This window comes from Bubalus kerabau, chromosome 10, assembly GCF_029407905.1.
Source record: "Bubalus kerabau isolate K-KA32 ecotype Philippines breed swamp buffalo chromosome 10, PCC_UOA_SB_1v2, whole genome shotgun sequence".
Taxonomy (NCBI): domain Eukaryota; kingdom Metazoa; phylum Chordata; class Mammalia; order Artiodactyla; family Bovidae; genus Bubalus; species Bubalus kerabau.
The window spans coordinates 8,354,984-8,375,378 of record NC_073633.1 but is presented as its reverse complement, the minus strand read 5'-3'; the positions used below and the strand labels follow the sequence as shown (position 1 = coordinate 8,375,378).

The window sequence follows — 20,395 nt, the reverse complement described above, 5'->3', positions numbered from 1 at the left end:
GGTGAGGGCATTTATAATCTGAAATGTAAACAAAAGGAGGCATTTTGATCTCTAAAGACTTAGACAGCTAACACACTTTCCCCTCTTAGCTTCCTGGTACTTCTCTTCTTTGCTGCCTGTTCTTTACTGAGATCTGAGTCTAATGATGTTACTTTTTTTCCCGAGTTTGCTGTCTCTTGTCTGAAATACCTTTGAATAGGGAAGAATAATTAAGTGTCGTGGTTAAGAAAAAAACGTTTCCTTGAAGTTCTGGGCTAGACTGATGCCTGCAAGTAAGTTTGTAACATACTGTCAAAATAAAATTGAAATGTGCCGTAAGTGAATTTTAGACTATAGCCTACCCGTGGATACTAAAAATATTTTTAATAAAATTATTTCCCTTTTTTTAAAGGTGCATTTATTTATCTTATCTGAACACAATGGTTTATTAGTTTTTCAGATGCCATATTGCATATTTTTAGAAGACCTAAAAAAGTTCCTTGGCTTTGTTTATGTTGGGATGTGGTTCAGTTGAGTTTGAATCTCTGCTCACTGGCCAGATTATATATGACTGCTTCCAAAGATCTGCTTGCTTTTCTTCCAAGTCTTGGTCTCATTAAAAGACTATAAATCTTTTTTTTTTTTTTTTTAAGACTATAAATCTTTTAAGTGCAGAGGTAATGTCCTTTGGAATAGTGTACCTGTCATGTGATACTAAAATTATTGGAGCAACATTGATTTTATTTTCTTAGTAGAGTGGTGAGTACTCTTAGCTGCTGTAGAAATGTTTTCTCTCTCTTAAGTAATATCTATATGTCTCAAAATAACAAGTTCAGGGTTTATAAAGTTAAATAATAGTAAAAAATGCTTAACAAAACCCAGAGACCTCCCAAAGCCCCACCTGTACCCCTTCTAGCTCCCTAGAGTCAGTGACATATTGACTCTTATTTGTTTCTTCTGTGTTTATAGTAATGTTCATTTTCTCCTAATATAAGAGATTATTTACCAACATCCTGTAATATTAAATGAAGGTTTTAACTCTCTAAGTGAATGTTGTTCCATATTCAGCTAAGTAGGTCTGTTATGTCTGCCTTTCTTGTACAACTTTTGTTTTTCTCTTGGAATTAAAAATTGCCTGTTTTGTTGACTTAATTTTCTTTTGCTGTCTGTCTAGCTAAATTGTCCTACCTCTTTCAAAGGTTTGTAAAATGCCTCTAATATGGCAATTCCAGAGGTCAAACATATTTCTATGTTTTTATTTTTCCTGGGGAATCTGCTAGAGCTCTGTCCTCCTGCTCCAATGTGGACTGCTTGGTTCCTGGGCCTGTTATGAATACATAGCTCTCTTGGGGCTTCCCTTTGCCTTTATGCTAGGAATAACCCATCCTTCTAAGTTGAACCCCATTTCCTGGATCCCATGTTTTTCTTGTAATTTATTTATGCCCTCATTTTATAAGTAAGTATAAGTAAGTATCTTGCGAGATGGTTCAGGGGAGGTAGAATTTTTGGAAATCTTGCATTCTAAAGTTTCTTTACTCTAACATCCCACTTAACCATTTGAAATAATTCTCCTGCTTTTCAAAGAACTTGTATCTGGTGAGTAGATTCAGTATTTGATGAAATTGGGGCATTTTAAGATGCTATATGACACCTTAATTTGTTTTACTCATTTGAAATCTTTGTACCTAAATGCTCCCTCCATTTTTAAGCACATCTGACTTAAGAGGAAATATTTGTATTCCAGAAGTTATTTTGCTGGTAAAATTTCTTGGGTTACCAGTTCTGCCCATAACTTTGACATGTAAGCATTTGAATTCCTTCTTGGAGAGTCCTAGTAACTGAGCAACTTTCATTTTCACTTAATACACCCTAAAACTGTTGAATGACAGAGAACATTTAAAAATGTTTTAAAGGTTAGTACATCATGGTATCTAAAGGGTGATATGTCTAAGAGCAGTTTAAAGGTATGGAGGAAAGGGGAGGACTCCATGAGCAAATAAGGTTGGCTGTTACTCCATAAATTTAAATTAGTTACTTGATGTGTTTTTGACTGCAGGAATTTTCACAGCGTTTACTGCCTGTTGATTTGGCTCAGTCTCACAGAGAATTCTGTGGATCACATGGACACAGTAGCAGTGGTTATTGTGAATTTTTGGCTTGGACTTATATCTGAGATTTGTCATTTAATAACTGTATGATCTTAGACAAGTTCATAACCTGTAAGCTTTATCTAATCTGTAAGATAGTTCTAGTGCCATGTACTGAGGCTCGATAATGTACACGAAGTACTTAACGCAGTGTCTTGTATACAGTAAGTACTTATATATGGTGGCTTCACATACACATTCTGCTTTTAAATAGCGCTTCTGAAAATAGTATTTAACTTTATAAGATATCTTTTACAAATGATAGAAATATATTTGAATACAGAATTATACTAGGGAAGTCTTAGAGTTTTCAGCTGCTATTATTTGCTTATAAAGTTCAAAACCAAACTGGAGAGGTACAGTGGTCCCCCCCTTATCCACATGGAATGTGTTCCGAGCCTCTCTGGATGCCTGAAGCTGCAGATAGTGTTGAACTCTATATATGTACCTACATATCTACTGTAAAGTTTAATTTATAAATTAGTCACAGTAAGAGATTAACAACAACAATAAAATATAACACTTGCAACACTGTGTGTACTTATTCGCTCAGTTGTGTCCAAACTCTTTGTGACGTTTCTGGACTGAGTCCTGCCAGGCTCCTCGGGATTCTCCAGGCACAGAATGCTTGGGTGGGTAGCCACTCCCTTCTCCAGGGGATCTTCCCAACCCAGGGATTGAACCCAGGTCTCCTGAACTGCAGGTGGATTCTTCACCGTCTAAGCCACCAGGGAAGCCCTTTTGTAACACTATCCTGTGATAAAAGTTACCTGAACGTGGTCTCTCACAGTATCTTATTTTCCTGCACTCATCCTTCTTGTGAGATGTTAAAATGCCTACATGATGAGATGAAGTAATGTGAGTGATGGGGGCACTGTGAATCTCGCTAGGCTGCTGCTGATCTCCTGATTCTGGATGTCTGGTGTGGACCCTGTTGGTGGTTGAGGGTTCTGGGCAGGCGGCAGCCAGACAGTGTGAGTACATCCCTGTTACTCAAAGCAGCACACAGTTTAAAACTCATGAATTGTTTCTGTCTGGAATTTTCCATTTAATATTTTTGAACTCTGGTTAGCCATGGGTAACTGAAAAAGCAAAACTGTGGCTGACGGGGGGACTATTGTATCTGAATAATTAACTTGAGGAATAATTCAGCCAGTAAGATAATTCAGTTTTCTGTGAGATCAAGATAATATGGCCCATGTGTTTCTTTGCTTGTTACTTAACAGGCAAGAGAATGTAAAACACAAAGGAGAAGGATTAGTAGCCTGTGTCGCCTCTACAGGGTCTCAGATAAACTCAGTTCACCCTACATCTTTCAGTCGCTCCTGGAACCTTGTGAGGATCATGTTAATTAAAATGCATGAGCATGCACGGGGCTTCCCAGGTGGCGCTAGTGGTAAAGAACTCATCTGCTGATGTAAGAACTGTGGGTTCGATCCCTGGGTGGGGAAGATCCCCTGGAGGAGGGCATGGCAACCCGCTCCAGGACTCTTGCCTGGAGAATCCCTTGTAGAGAGGAGCCTGTGGGCTGCAGTCCATGGGGTCACAAAGAGTCGGACACGACTGAAGTGACTTAGCACAGTATAGCACGCATGTACTTCGGGGCAGTGCTTCTCCAGTGTTAACGTGCCTGTGGGTCACCTGGGGACCTCATTAAAATGCAGATTTTGATTTGGGAAGGCTGAGAGGGAGCTTAAGAGTCTGCATTGCTAGCTGGCTCCAGGTGAAGCCAACTTCTACAGACCGCAGTGTGAATAGCCGGATGTCGAGAGCAGGACACGACTAAGCAGAGCCCAGCCCAGCCCAGCCCAGCGAGCAGGATGGCTCCTCTCTGTGAGTACGGCTGGGGAGCCCCGGGGTAGAAGAAACTATAAAACATAAGGCAGTTTGCAGTGAAAGTTTAGCAGTCTCAGCGCAGCTGGACTGGGAAATATCATCTGAGTTCAGCTTCATGAGATTTACAGGTAAGTCGTTATGTGTTAAAGAAGCTTTCAGTCGACTCCACACTTGGGCAAATATTCAATTGAAATTTCCGGGCTACTGAGTTTTACAGTATTAAGACTGAGTTTGGGCTTCCCAGATTAAGTCCATGGGTTCCAGAACCCATCCATTTAAAACAAACCAGCTGAACTCAACACGCGTCTTCGAGAATGTATCTTGTGTAAAATTGCTTGATCCTAAACTAAGATCATGGCATCCAGTCCCATCACTTCATGGCAAATAAATGGGAAACAGTGGAAACAATAGCTGACTTTATTTTTCTGGGCTCCAAAATCACTGTGGATGGTGATTGCAGCCATGAAATCAAACGACGCTTACTCCTTGGATGGAAAGTTATGACCAACCCAGACAGCATATTAAAAAGCAGAGACATTACTTTGCCAAAAAGGTCCATCTAGTCAAGGCTATGGTTTTTCCAGTAGTCACGTATGGATGTGAGAGTTGGACTATAAAGAAAGCTGAGTGCCAAAGGATTGATGCTTTTGAACTGTGGTGTTGGAGAAGACACTTGAGAGTCCCTTGAACTGCAAGGAGATCCAACCTGTTGAGGTCCTTTAATGGACTGGAACTTGGTGGTCCGGAGTCGACCGATAAGAAAGTAAAGGAGAGAGAAAGAGGCTGATATTCCTTGGTTTATGCAGAAAGCCAATAAAGCCCCTGCACGGGGCTTGCTCTGTTCACAAAGGCCTCAGGCGCCCTCTCGATGGGGTGAAGGCGCAGAGCACCTTCTCCAGAGGGTTTTAGAAGTCTGGGCAGGAAAGTGAACTCAGCCTCTGCACTCCAGGGGATCAGCCTGAAAGGGGGGAGAGAGAGAAAGAAAGACATGGGGACCAGAGCTCTGATGGAACAAAGGTGTTTGATTAAAACATGGTGTGGGCATATATACTGTCTTACAAGGTAGTTATTCTCAGCAAAGATAAAAATTCCAGACTTACAAAACATAGGCGATCCATATTAAAGACAGAGTTGTAAACAATCACTTTTAGCATGTGGTTCACAAGAAGGAAGAGGGTACTTACCACTGTAGGGAAAAACTAACGAAGGAAATGCCTGGATTCCTCAACCCCCAGGAGAGGCTTGCCTCTCCTCTCAATTCCTGAATGCTCAGGAATTAATAAGGAACAGAGAATGCCTGACATCCAAAACAGCACACAGGCAGCCTCCTGTTAAATGCTTCCTGACAGTTTTACCTATTTTACAAGTAACCTCCCTAATGTCTCAATGCTAGTTGGTGGCAGAGGGGGATTTGAACTCAAACCTTACTACAGAATCTAAATATTGAACCGTTATCTAACTTTCTTGTTAAACTCACTTAAATATTGAGGAATGTTTGTAAATAAAATGACAATAATTGAAAACAATAAATTCTGCCATCAGCTCTTAGAAAAGTTTTAAATGACTCTGCTGCTGCTGCTGCTAAGTCGCTTCAGTCATGTCCGACTCTGTGCAACCCCATAGACGGCAGCCCACGAGGCTTCCATGTCCCTGGGATTCTCCAGGCAAGAATACTGGAGTGGGTTGCTATTTCCTTCTCCAATGCATGAAAGTGAAAAGTGAAAGTGAAGTCGCTCAGTTGTGTGCAACTCTAGCGACCCCATGGCCTGCAGCCCACCAGGCTCCTCCGTCCACGGGATTTTCCAGGCAAAAGTACTGGAGTGGGGTGCCATTGCCTTCTCCGTTAAATGACTATAACATTTAATTGTTGGATCGTTAGATTTTCTAGTCTTTGCTCTTGTTCATGTTGCTTTGAAGAATGTCCTTGGTACAGGGGTTTCAAAGTGATGACTCCATGAGGAATGTACCTGTATATATTTTCCTCATCTGTAATGGGAAAAATGCCTATCTTGTAAAGAAACAAAACTTGAATTTGAACATTTTTCTGCTTTGGGGCAGGGCATATACTGTGCATTTTAGGGTCACGTCTAACCTTTGCAACTTTCCCTGCCTCTGAAAGCCTTTGAGTTTTTCAAGGCTCATATAAAGTTTTGAAGAGATGTTGTTGTCATCTTGGAAGATGAGAAATAATCTTTTCAGTATCTTTAGTAGACTCAGCTTTTATGTGTTTTTGAAAGAAACCATGCCTAAGTTGGTGTTAACACAAATGGTTTGATAATTCTGCTGATAAGAAATCATGTTCATAGGTAATTTTCAGTTTTATCGGTTCTAAAATGGTTGGAGTTACTAGATTCCAGCTAAGGAAAAGCTCATTATCTGCAAAGTGTAGAGATGTGTGTACTTTGGTGACAGTTTATTCATTATTTGCTTTGTCTACAATATCCAATGCCTTTTCCCTTTACCCTGAAATAGAAGTGGTTTCAGAAAAGAATTTAATCTGTGTGTAGTCTTGGTTGAGTTCTTTGAGATAATTTCCCTAACTCCTCCGAAGATCTTTTTGTTTCCTCAGTTTTAATTCAGCCATCTGCCACAACCACTTCTCTACAGTTTTCCACCTGTCCACAGTCCATTTAGTTAGTAAATTACTATGTATGTATGTAGTTAGTAAAATTACTTTATACTTCAAAGGGTCATTTGTGAAACTAGAAAAGCTTCCGGTCTGTATTAACTTTATGCTCTCTATATGTTAGCATTCCACTGATGTACAGTTTAATTTAGGGACAACTGAAATGAAAAAGGCATTGATTAAAACAAAAAAATCACATTGAAGATAGTCAAAACTATTTTGATGGTGGAGATAAATGTTACAATTATTTGAATCAGTTGTGTTGGTTCCTAATCTCGTAATGTAATTGACTCACCTGGACTTAACTTATGGCTTTTAATAGTCTTGAATTATGTTGACCCATGAGTTTGAATCCCCCCCCACCCCCAATTGATCAATTTCCTAAGGATATTTCCAAGTCTTTCCCATCCAGACTCCCTGTGAGTAGGGACATTAGCCAGCCTTTGCAGTTAGGTGACTGTAGATGGGAATCTAGACATCTGAGAAATCTGTCCTTGTATTAATAGAAGACAGCAGCATGCCACAGAAACGCAGACTGAAGGATAGGTTCCTACAGGTGCTGTGAACTGAAGTTAGGCTGCCTCTCCTGGGCTCCTGTCCTAAAAGGATGGATTGCAAATGAGTTAATTTGAAGAGATGAGATCTCTTACAAACAAGTCTTTGGAGGAAAAACAGAATCTGGATCATGGCGTTTTTCTGCTGCTGACATTCTGGGAGAAAATCTTGAGTCATTTTGGACCATCTGTGTTTGCTCTGGGTGTTTAGGACTTCATAATTCCAAACTCTGAATTGATTAACACTGGAAGCAGAGTGGGGCCCTGACTCACACATCATCTTAATCCCTTAGGTGCTCTCATCTTTGCACCTGTCATGGTTTCAGTCATGGTTCCATAGTTTATTACCTCCAGCCTGTATCTCTCCTCTATTTCCCAGACCATTTATATAACCGCTTACTTGCCCTGGACAAGTCAGGTGTCTCAAGAGTCCCTCAGAACTAAAACTAAGCTGCAGTTTCCCAGGGCTCTTGACCCTTGCTCTCCCCAACCAGGCAATTCATTTGAAAAGGAGAGCTACTAAGTTTTTTTTTTTTTTTAAAGATAGAATAGTGAGTCAGAGAGAGAACTTAGATAGAGGGTCCTTTGGGGATCTTCAGCTGCTCACGAAGTGCACCAGAAAATCACATCAGCAGTTCACTGTCCCTTCTCTGAAAGACTACTAGACGGTGAAGAATAACGGCTTCTGTGGTAAATTCTCCTCACCTCCCCAACTCCTGTCAGTGTGACTCAAGTTCTGGCCCAATTGCTTTCCTGTTCTTTAGCAACAACATCCTCATTTGGCATGCTTACTGGATCCACTGCCTAGGGATTGTGGTGCCATGTAAAGAATTTCAGAGTGAGGTTATGTGTTGTTTAATCACTCAGTCATGTCTGCCTCTTTTGCAACCCCATGGACCATAGCCTGCTAGGTTCTTCTGTCCATGGAATTCTCCAGGCAAGGATACTGGAGTGGGTTGCCATTTCCTTCTCCAAAAGATCTTCTCAACCCAGGGATTGAGCCCACGTCTCCTGTACTGGCAGGTGGATTCTTTACCACTGAGCTATGAGGGAAGCCCTTGGAGCAAGGTAGACAAGTTCAAATCTTAGGTCCACTACTTTTTATGGAATAGCCTTTGCACAGTTTCACAACCTCTCAAAACTACTATAACAGTAGTTATAAAATGAAAAACACGCACATCATAGAATTTGTTGAGTATTAGATGAAGTAAGTATGCCTGGTGTAGAAACACTCAATGAATATGAATTCCCTCCTGCTTTCACAAACTGGGAGCAAAGGTCACAAGCTCCCTGTTTCTAATTCACCCACACAGTAAAATATACTTGTTGGCTTCCTTCAATAACATGAGCATCTCTCTTGGTAGATTGAGGAAGTAAAATTCTTTCTTCTGTTTTCCATTTTTTTTGGTTGTTGTTCTGTAAAGTGTCCTATTAAAAGAGTATGTTCAAAGAAAAACAGTTTTTTTCCTGGTAATTTAACAATTTTATTTTTTAAGCTAAACCAATATCTTGAATCAGATGATAAAGAGTTGTTTTTAGATTGTTCTTTTGCTTCTATTAACAATTACCTTGAAATTACCTTTTGAGGTGACTTCCTGCTGTAGCTTTCTTGACATAGTGTCTGGCCTGTTCAGTTCAGTTCAGTTGCTCAGTCGTGTCCGACTCCTTGCGACCCCATGAATCGCAGCACGCCAGGCCTCCCTGTCCTTCACCAACTCCTGGAGTTCACTCAAACTCACATCCATCAAGTCCGTGATGCCATCCAGCCATCTCATCCTCTGTTGTCCCCTTCTTCTCCTGCCCCCAATCCCTCCCAGCTTCAGAGTCTTTTCCAATGAGTCAACTCTTCGCATGAGGTGGCCAAAGTACTGGAGTTTCAGCTTTAGCGTCATTCCTTCCAAAGAACACCCAGGGCTGATCTCCTTCAGAATGGACTGGTTGGATCTCCTTGCAGTCCAAGGGACTCTCAAGAGTCTTCTCCAACACCACAGTTCAAAAGCATCAATTCTCCGGCACTCAGCTTTCTTTATAGTCCAACTCTCACATCCATACTTGCCCACTGGAAAAACCATAGCCTTGACTAGATGGACTTTGTTGGCCAAGTAATCGTAGGCGCTAAACAAATTCTAGACCTGCTTAGCTGGTGGTACAACTGTCATTGTCTCAACAATAACTAGGGACCTCCCTGGCGGTCCAGTGGTCAAGCCTCCACACTTCAATGCATGGGGTGTGGGTTCAATCCCTGATTGGGAAACTAAGATTATGTATGTCTTGTGACATGACCAAAAAATAAACAGTTAAAAAAAGACCGATAACATCTAAATTCTGATGACAACCTGTAGACTTGCAGTATCAGACATATGCTCAAGATCAGGTTTGCTCGTGTATTTCACTGTCAGTGAGCAGACTAGACACTTCGGAAAAGAGGAAATCCAAAAGACCAACGCATGTTTAGAGATGCAAGACAAGATGACATCGAGACGTCACTAACACCTCTGATTGTCTGGCAAGTACTTGTAAAATTGTGGATTTTACAGGAACTCAGACATGGCTGGTGAGATGGTAGATAGGTGGAAGCCTTTTTGGATAGTTGTTTTATTTTCTAGTCAATCTGAGGGTTTGCCTATCTTAATTGCCTAGCAAGTCTGCTCATAGATGTATGTCCTAGAGATTTCAATCTCCTGTCCGTCTGGATACATACAGGAGAAAAGAGTCTCAAAGTGGATGTAAACCAGATGTCCATCCATAATGGAATGAAGAAATATGAAATATTTGTATGTGGGATACCGTGTAGCCCAGTGAAAGTTATCTATAGCTGACACATAATGAAGTGAATATCACAGTGTTGTACAGAAGAAATATGGTGCTGTATGTCTGCATGATATTTATATCAAGTTCACAAATTTGCTAGAATCTAAGCTCGGTGAGGGGAAGGATCTTACTATTTCACATGCCCCAAACAGAGAGCCTGGCCCACATAAGACATGCTCAATGAATATTGAATGAATTGAGCCATATTGTTCAGGGATTTGGATGTGGATATCAAAGTATAAACCTTTAACATTAAAGTCAGGATAAGGTTACCTCTAGGGATAAGGGCAGTGGTTATGACTAGGCAGGGACTAATGGAAAGGTGTCTTAAGTGCTGGTAATTTCTTGACTTTTGTGATTATAGGCGTGTTCGCTTTATACATTTGTTTTATATACTTTCTTATATATGGTGTTTCACAGTGAAATAGCTAATGCAGCAGCCTTGCAGTTTATCTGGTTTCATTTTCACATACTTATCTTGGAGCCTAGGTGAGAGGAAGGTGGGGACGATCACGTGGCAGCTCTTCTCCCTGGGACAGCACGTGCACGTTGGGGGTCGGATTGACAGTGGCGACCACACAGCTTTTCACTGTCTGCACCAGAACATCTTAGGAGATGCTTAGACACCGGGAACTTGGGTTCGATTCCAGCTTTACCACCCACTGGCTGTGTCACGTGGGAAATGAGGCAGGCTCTTCAGCTGTGAAGTGGGCACGATAGGAGCCACCTCATAGGGGTGTAGTCATTAACTGAGGATTAAACAGGATAAACCATGAAGGCATCTTCACTGGCAGGGTCTCTGCTAGTCCACGGGGTGCTTTGCATGAATTAGAAGAGCACCTTCCTCCTCACAGACACTGCCTTGGGGGTACACAGCTTGGTGAGCAGATGATGCCATTGTATCCGTTAGAGGAAGAGGCAGTGCTGAGTTTGGGCCCCTGAGCCGAGTCCTACTGTGCAGTAAGTAAACTGCAGAACTCTGCAGCCACCTTGGCATTTGGCGTAGAGTAAATGTTTCATGTACCTGCCGTGATACAGATGCAAATTGCTATCCACTCCAAACATGAGCTTGTACAAGGAATCAGCTGAATTAACCGTGGTGGAAATGGAGTCTCAGTTCTTCTGTTGGAGAAGTTTTATTTTACACCCCCTGGAGGAATCGTTTTCTGTCAATTCTATTAGGATGTTTGTAAACACAACTTCACTGAAAAGAGCAATGTTTTGGGGTTCCCCAGGCTCTGGTCTCAGAGCTGGATCTGGAAGCTATGAATAGGACCTAAGGTTCTGTTCCCTCATTTCACAATGGGAGTTGCATTGGAAACTGTGATCCATGTACCTGCTGGGTGAAAGACAGGGGTGCTTTGAGGTCAGCGGGGCCAGATGTGATGAGGCTGGGGTCCTGCGCTTGGCGCATAAGAACAGAAGTCATTCACACTGGAAGTCACAAGTTCTAACTGCCCAAGTAAAAATGACAATTCAGGGGCCACTCTTGGGAGTTTTCACAATAGTTGGAGAGCAAGTCTTTCACAGTCCCTAAGAAAATTCTGAATGGCATTTTTTTTTATTTTACTCTCTGGATTCTTCGCTTTAATTGGACAGATACCCTAATATGGAGGAATAAAGCCACAACAAAGATGCGTTAGGTGTGTGCAAGTGCGGATCAGATTCTGAATGAGGCTGGCGCCCCCTAGTGCCGAAAGATAGCCCAACAAGGAGCACCCCCTTCCCCAAACCGCAGCTGCACACTTTGGAGCTTTTCATGTTTGCCCCTAAGACCCTATTACCCTGATTCTGATTTGATTGTGGGTGCTCAAAAGAACTAATGGTAATCACACAATGTGAGAGAAATGTGTAACTAACAGTTACTATTGCCGCTTTGGGTGCTGGTTGGAACGCGAGCACGGCTATTTTCAGGGACAGGGCTCTCGTGTATGAGAGATGGCGGGAGCTATGCAAGTAAGCAGCTCATTTCAGGAATGAATTTCAGCTCACGAGGTCTTCCACATTTGTGGTAAGTGGGTGCTTTGGGGCATGAATCTGGCCACTAGGATATGGAATTTACTGTCCTTCATGAAAGAAAATCTTCACGTGCCTTTTATGTACCTTGTATTAGATATCACTGGTGTCAGATTCTGTGAACAATGTCAGGATATTGGATTCAGTTTTTTCATTTGGAAAACTGGCCGGGCCAAAGTCTTATCAGGGTTTTGTTATCAGGTAGAGCAAGTGTGTGAGAACGGCTCCTCCCTCTGAGCACCTGTGTCGGTCTGGGTCCAAACAGGAGACAAAGACCACACGGTAATATGAAAAGGAAGTGTTAAAGTGTAAATATTAACATTTACTGGGGGTTGGAGTAATGGAATTGGCTAGTAAGGAGGACAAAACCTTCATAAATGAGAGTAATACCCTCGCCAAAGAGGCCCCTGAGCACACCCATTTCCACCAGCAAGACGACACGGTTATGAACCAGGAAGTGGACCCTCATCAGACTCCAAGACTGGCAGCTCCTTGGCCTCTGTGTTTTAATTTCTGATATATATCGGATCTGCCTATGAGATGGTGATCGAAGAGGCTCTTTTACTTAAAAAACAAATTCCCTTTTACCATGGCTAAAAGCCCAGTGAAGCCGTGTGCCTCAGGTCATTTAAAATCCAACTCCCGCCAAACCTCCCCTTCTCTCTGCTGCCCACGCAGAGTGTGAGTCTGGTGGCGGGAGAGACTCTGGAGGCACAGGCACTTCTGTGATGCTCAGATGTGTGCGGTCTCTCTTCCGAGCTCGCAAGTCCCTTGTTACCCATCCTGAAAACTCAGAAGATGCGATAACCGAGGCTCTCCAGATAACTGACGTGAGACAGCCGGTATCATTTCCCAGGCGCGCCTCCCACGGTTTACCTTTTCTTCTGCATTCCCCATCCTCCATGCTCCTCCCTCCCCGCTACCGCCTGCCATACTCTTCCGGCCTGCCATACTCCTCCGGCGAGTCCCTGGAGAGCTTTCATACTGTCTGTCCTTTTCCTATCCCCACCGTTTCTCGTCATCATGCTCCATTCTGGCTTTCATCTCCATTCAGGGATGGATGCTGGTTTGTGGACCTGAAGCTTCTACAATTTTCTGGGTAGGGAAGCCCCTGTAAGAAAGGATCTAATTATGAATACAAAACTAGGCATGAAAATAAATGTGTGGAGTGAAAAATAAATCACTACAAATTAAGATTTTTTTTTAAAAAGATGTTAGAGATCACAAGCATTACAAAATAAAAACAAATTTTTAAATAAGTATCTGATGTACCTGTATATAACTTGTTCCTTACCTTTATTGGTTCTGCATGTTCTCTGTCTCCTCATATGACAAAATTCTGTAATATAATTTTCTACAGAGGGATTATAAAGATAATTTAGTCTTTCCTCTAGCATAACTGACCACACTTTTAAAAATACTTCTTTTCGTTTATTTATTTGGCTGCACTGGGTCTTATCTGGGGCATGCAAAACCTTAGTTGTAGCAAGTGGTATCTAGCTCCCTGATCAGATATTAAACCCAGGGCCCCAGCATTGGGAGCTCGGAGTCTTGGCCAATGGACTACCAGGAAAGGCCCAACATTCGTGTTTTTTTTATTGGTCCTTAGGCTACATAAAACATACAACTTGGCACATCACATTTCATTGTTACAGATTTATACCCAACAAACACAGGAACTCTGACAAAGTCTGTTTTATGTGATTCACAAAGAAAAGGAAATAGCATATTTAATAATTGCCTTCACAGCAATATCAAGTGTATTCTTGGTAGAGAATTTCCATGTTGACAGTGTGTGGGTGATGAGAATGAACACCCTGCTTATAACTGGGGACTTGGCACAGGCTCGTTTCTCACCCTGTGTACCTCGAGCCTCTTCCCTCCCACCACCCAACTACTTCACATGCAGGCTGCCAAGCCCAGAGGCCCCTCATCATCCCTCCTGTGTCACCAGGACCAGTTCACTCCCTTCTCAGTTCAGTCCAGTCACTCAGTCGTGTCCGACTCTTTGTGACCCCATGGAATGCAGCACGCCAGGCTTCCGTGTCCATCACCAACTCCCAGAGCTTGCTCAAACTCATGTCCATTGAGTCGGTGATACCATCCAGCCATCTCATCCTCTGTCGTCCCCTTCTCCTCCTGCCTTCAACCTTTCCCAGCATCAGGGTCTTTTCAAATGAGTCAGTTCTTTACATCAGGTGGCCAAAGTATTGGAGCTTCAGCATCAGTCTTTCCAATGAATATTCAGGACTGATTTCCTTTAGGATTGACTGGTTTGATCTCCTTGCAGTCCAAGGGACTCTCAAGAGTCTTCTCCAACACCACAGTTCAAAAACATCAATTCTTTGGTGCTCAGCTTTCTTTATAGTCCAACTCTTACATCCATACATGACCACTGGAAAAACCATAGATTTGACTAGACGGACCTTTGTCGGCAAAATAATGTCCCTGTTTTTTAATACAGTGTCTAGGTTTGTCATAGCTTTCTTCCAAGGAGCAAGTGTCTTTTAATTTCATGGCTGCAGTCACCATCTGCAGTGATTTTGGAGCCCAAGAAAATTAAGTCTGTCACGGTTTCCATCACCCCATCTATTTGCCATGAAGTGATGAGACCGGATGCCATGATCTTTGTTTTTTGAAGGTTGAGCTTTAAGCCAACTTTCTCACTCTCCTTTTTCACTTTCATCAAGAGGTTCTTTAGTTCCTCTTCCCTTTCTGCCATAAGGGTGGTGTCATCTGCATATCTGAAGTTATTGATATTTCTCCCAGCAATCTTGATTCTAGCCTGTGCTTCATCCAGCCGGGCATTTCATATGATGTACTCAGCATATAAGCATCAATGAACTTCTCGGGGAAAGCTTCCTTCTCAGGAAAATGCTTTTTCTCTCAGTTTCCATGACTTTTCCTGGGTTTTTCCTTTTTTATAGGCACTTCCTTCTCTGTCTCTTTTGTGTGTCATGAGGCTCAGTATGGGCTGCTGCTGGTTTATATTCACTCTTTAGTGATCACTTCCAGCCACATCATTGCATGTACTGGTTAAAAAATGATGCCTCCCAAATTTACACTTCTGGCCTGGGCTTCTCCCAGAGCCTGAGACATATTTACCTACTCACGATCCCGCTTGGATTCAAATGAGCATCTCAGAGAAATCAGTATGTTCAAAATGACCTGCAATCCCAAACCTGTCTTCCCCATTTTAGCAAATGCCTCCATTATGACTCAGCAGGTCAGTCTAAAACCAAGGAGTCACTTGATTTCTCTCTTTCTCTCTCATACGCATTAGTCCGTTGGCAAGTGCTGTCTGTCTTACTTTCAAAATAGATTCTGAATCTCACCATTTTCACCCCCTGCTACTCCAGCCAGCTAGTTCAAGACCATCACCATCACTCCCTGAGCTAGTGTTGTTGCTCCCCAGCGGGGAGCTTTACCCCATATAGATTTCCTTCATCCCCTGCTTGAAATCCCCCAGTGGCTTCCTGACACATTAAGAACATAATTGGAGGTCTTCTATGACCTGCAAGGCTCCACAGTGGTGATTTTCAGTGTGGTCTCCAGGCCAGCAGCATCAACCTTGCCTGAGAACTTGGTAGAAACGCATAATCAGAGGCCCCACCTATTGAAGCAGTAACCTTGAGGGTGGCCTGCAGCCTGTGCTCCCAGCTGTGCTCCGGGTGGTTCTGAGCGGGCTCTGTGCGTCTGCATGGTCTGGCTGGTGGGTGGCCGCTCCTCTGCCCTCCTGAGCCCAGCCCTTCACTGCTCCCGCTCCTGTGCCAGAACATGAGGTATGCAGTCCTCCCGGCTGTGGCTCTTGTGCTCGCCTAGTCGACACCCTTCTCTCCAGCTGGCTGGTGACTTACTCCTGCTTCAGACAGGGCTGTGCTCAAGAGCCATCTCCTCAGAGGGCTGGTCCTGGCCACCCTTCCAACGTCACTTGCCCTTTCCCCTTTGCTCACCCTTGCATATTTTTCTTCATTGCCCTTGTTGCCACCCGTCATGACTTCGTGTTTATCATCTCTCTCCCTGACTATAAGCTCTACGAGGCTAGGGATTTTTTTTCTGCCCCCATCCAGGCCATCTCTAGTACCTAGAACATTCTCTAGTACATTAGATGCTCAATAAAGGCTTGTTGAGTGAATGAATGAACCGATGGTATTGGATTGGTGTGGGAACCACTTCTCATCTTTCTCTATTTTTTCTGCAGTAAGAATCTTGTGAGTTTATGCAGTCCCCTATTATTAATAGATTGACTTTTGTGGACCTTAGCCCAGTTTAGGTGCATTTTATTTCATATCCTCACACCTAAGAGCAGGGTGATGAAGTGGAAGAGGCCCCAGGTTTAGTGTCAGTTGTCTTGGGTTTTTCTTTGCTCCAGTTGCTGACTTTGGGAAGGAGTTTGAGCCCAACAAACACTGGCTCCTTCTTTGGTGAGATAGGGGCAGTTATACCCACACCCACAACAGGGGTACAGTAAGGGGTAATTACATATAAGTCACCTTTTGGGGGCTTCCCAGTTTGGTGCAGTGGTAAAGAATCCACCTGCCAATGCATGAGACATAAGAGACTTAGATCCTTGATTTGGGAAGATCCCCTGGAGGAGGAAGTGGCAGCCCACTCTGGTATTCTTGCCTGGAGAATCCCATGAACAGAAGAGCCTGGTGGGCTACAGTCCATGGGGTCGAAAAGAACTGGACGTGACTGAACACACACAACTCACCTTTTACAGTGCTTGACATGGGTAGGTAGGTTCTAGAGAATATTAGTTTTCTTTCAAATTTAATGTTCTTGGTTTCTGAATAGGAGTGATTTCCTCAGAAGGTGATGGGAATGGCCTGATCATCCTGGTTTTAGAATGAGGAAGATTTGAGCTTGCTTAGAATGCCCAGTGCAAAGCAGTTCTTCTGAGGTGTTCAGCATCTGGAGGTTTTACCAACTATTTTTTTTTTTTTTTTTTCAGAAAACCTCTCTTGCCTTTCCTGAGGTGCTAACTCATCTGTGACCAATTGTTTTCCCTGTTAAAACCCAGCAAAGTGTGCAAATAGAGAGAAGGGCACACAGTGGCTGTGGTGAAGTTGGAAAGTTCACCCTCATTAAGAGGGTGGGTGTGTGGATTTCTGAGGAGGCCCCAAAGACTGAGGGTTAGTGCCAGGAGTGACGACCTCCTAGGCTGGTCAGCGGGGCCTTATCTGAGCCAGCAATCACACTAGAGCAGTCAGCTTCCTCTGGAATCTAGAGGTGTTTTCTTCCGAGCCGCACACCTTCCAGGCGTGCCTGTGAGTGTGCATGCCCCGGGGCAGGCCAGCTGGCATCATTGGGATGGTTCAACGTGTGTATTTTTCCCCTCCCAGATCTTCCCATTTTAAGGTTCTCACCTCAGTCTCTCCTCCCCACTTCCCTTCCCTCAGAGCCTGACTCTATTTTGGGAAACATCTTCCCCAAAAGGTGACAGTTGGAAATGACTTTCCTTGGATAGCCTTGTTGCTACTTGAGTAAGAAACCAAAGTCCTTTGTGAGCTCGGTGGACTGAATTTCATGGGCGGACACAGAGACACGCTCTCCACCAGCAGCTTCTAGGGCCCCTCCCATTACAGCGCTGGCATCTGCCTCTGTGTGGTCAGCAGTCTCTGAGGACTGCAAGGCGGTGCTTTCCTCTGTGCTCTGTGAAATCTCGGGCTTTGATATTGCTTTCATTTTTACCAAAATCATTATCTCACATTTTTATTTTGTGATTATTTCCAAGCTTGCCAAAACCAACCAACCAACCTATAGAATTGTCGAAACATTGGCTTATTAAAAACAGAGCTATTATTGAATGATCCCCTTATTATTCATTTTCCCAATAGCTTGCCTGCACTTTGTTAACTTTTAGAAAGCCCTCGGTCACAGGGTTAAATGCTGTTTAACAGTTTAAATATACGACTTCAGCCCTAACATAACACTTCCCTTTCCTTATTTTGCTCGGTGTAAAGCCATGGAAATGAGCCAATGCTTTTCCCAGATTCCTTCACAAAATCTAGCAATTTCATTGCCATTGATAAAAGCTGACTTCTTTTGACCAGTGAAGCATTTAAAGTTTTCTCTTAAGTCAGCATAGAATTCCAAATAATCTGCTGAGAGCTGACATTCTCTTTCAAGGCAAATATGTTGGTAAAGCTTATGAATAAAGATTGTTCACCATCTATCTGTTGTTTTTATTTATTAGGGGTATTAATCCTTTGTCATAGTATATATTACAAGTATTTTTTTTTCCAGTTTATTGTTTAGCTTTTGACTTTCTTTTTATGGTGTGTTTTGTCCCTCAAATCTTGTATTTTATATGGTAATTTGAAAATGTTACTGTTGGTCTAGCCTGTGACATGTGCTAATTTATTTTCTCTCAGTGAAAAGGGAAATTTCAGTGACAGAAGCCACATGAGGTCATCATTTGGTGGCCTAGGTGCTTTCTGCTCCACTGGACTCAGAAGGTGGGTCAGAATGGCTCGATCCTGCAGGCTGGTGAGTCTTGCTCTGTTTCCCAACATGGAGGTTGGGCTTTTCTCCCATGCTGGAGTTGGTTTCCAGTGGTTGCACATAGGTAGTCTGGCTTCTCCCATCTAGGCCTTCTTAAAACCCTAGCAGAGTCAGCTGAGCCTCCCCAGCCTGCTCTCTGGGAGCACATGAGCATCTTCGGGGAAAAGCACTGGCCAGACCCAGGGTGGTGGCGGCCTTGTCCCTGGCTGTGGTTGGTGAGTCTGCTGAGAACTCTGAGAGCAGTGCTATGCACAAAACCCTCAGCAGTGTGACGCTCTCATTCTCCCTCTTGGAAGGACTTTCTTCCTTCAGCTCCAAAAAAGCAGTGGTCAGTCTCTCTATTCCCTTTTCAAGCATATGCTTTCACATGCTTGTGGTTGTAAACACAATAAACAAAACAATCATCTTTCAGTTGACATTATAACACAGGTCCCTTTTTGTATTCCTATGTATATATCATTTTTAGTGATCACATAATGTTCTATTAATTGGATATATCAAAATTTTTGGAGAAGGAAATGGCAACCCACTCCTATATTCTAGCTTAGAGAATCCGATGGCAGAGAAGCCTGACAGGCCATGGTCCACGGGGTCGCAGAGAGTTGGACACGACTGAAGCAACTAAGCACACACATGTCAAAATTCCCCTCACTTTCTGGTCTTAGCCTGAGCTTCCCCTGAAGTAGACGGAATCAAGGATTTGAGTGTAAGAAATTCATCTGGGAGGTGATCCCAGGAAATACTCAGAAGGAATGGAAAAGTGAGACAGGAAAAGGAGGAAGCCATTTAGGTGGCATTAAACAAGGGTTTTGTCTGGGGGTAACTGGGACTCAGTCTTGTTGGGATCCCTCTAAGAAACAGTGGGAAACACAACTCAGAGTTGTGCCACCCAAAGGTGAGAAAGCTGGGGTCATTATCAACTCCAGAATCAATGCCTCTCATTGCTTGAGATTCACTCAGGGGGTGTGAACTCCCTGGCTCTTCCGCCTTTCCCCACACTGGACAGCCAAGCACTCTTTCTGGGTAGAGAATGCTCTCCTGCAGAGAGACGCAGGAAGCCACTGGACCATTGGGGATGACTATCTTCACATGATCTCCAGGGGTGTCAAGGGGACAAGGGCAGGACATGGATGCATCTTCCCCGGTGCATTCCTTGAACTGCTCATTGCCATGCCCCACAGTAAGTCCCTCTGGCCCTGAGTCTCCTTCAGGATGGTTTTCAGTCATATCTCTAATATAAGGATGTAACAGCAGGAGAGTTGGTGGGGCACAGCTGTGGTGTTCCGCAGGCTATAGTGATATTCATCCTTTTCCTCCCAGATAACTCAATCTGGATTCTCCTTGCTTTTGGTTATCATTTTCACTGTAGATTGCTAGCCTGATGCAATGACCTGGACCTTCTACCCTGCTGAGACTCCCTGGTTATCTTGCCCTTGTAAAGCTGTGGAAGCATTAAGAGGCACCCCAGTGAATCACCCACATTCTTAGGCATATTGCTTCCTGCTCCCATTATGTGGCACCCACCTTCTCTTTATAACCACATTTAGTTACCCCTAGTATATATGGGGCTTCCCTGGTAGCTCAGCTGCTAAAGAATTCACCTGCAATGCAGCAGATCCTGGTTTGATTCCTGGATTGGGAAGTTCCCCTGGCGAGGGGATAGACTACCCACTCCAGTGTTCTTGGGCTTCCCTCGTGGCTCAGACAGTAAAGAATCCACCTGCAATGCAGGAGACCTGGGTTCAATGTCTAGGTTAGGAAGATCCCCTGGAGGAGGGCATGGCAACCCACTCCAGTATTGCCTAGAGAGTCCCCATGGACAGAGGAGTCTGGTGGGCTACAGTCCATGGGGTCGCAAAGAGTTGGATGCAACTAAGTGACTAAGCACAGCACAGTAGTGTGTGAACTCCTATAGAGGA

General features: G+C 43.4%; 1 long non-coding RNA gene across 5 annotated transcripts in view; it reads left to right on the top strand.

Moving 5' to 3' along the window:
• Positions 1-3,767: 3,767 nt before the first annotated feature.
• The window catches only part of LOC129620804 (uncharacterized), a 145,287-nt gene continuing 128,659 nt past the window's right edge, over positions 3,768-20,395 (top strand). The window contains exons 1-2 of one of the 5 annotated variants that reach the window (XR_008698728.1): positions 3,768-4,090; positions 18,347-18,461. This is a non-coding gene — a long non-coding RNA (uncharacterized LOC129620804). The remainder of the gene's footprint in view (positions 4,091-18,346; positions 18,462-20,395) is intronic. The other 4 variants (XR_008698727.1, XR_008698725.1, XR_008698726.1 and 1 more) reach the window with 4 other exon arrangements.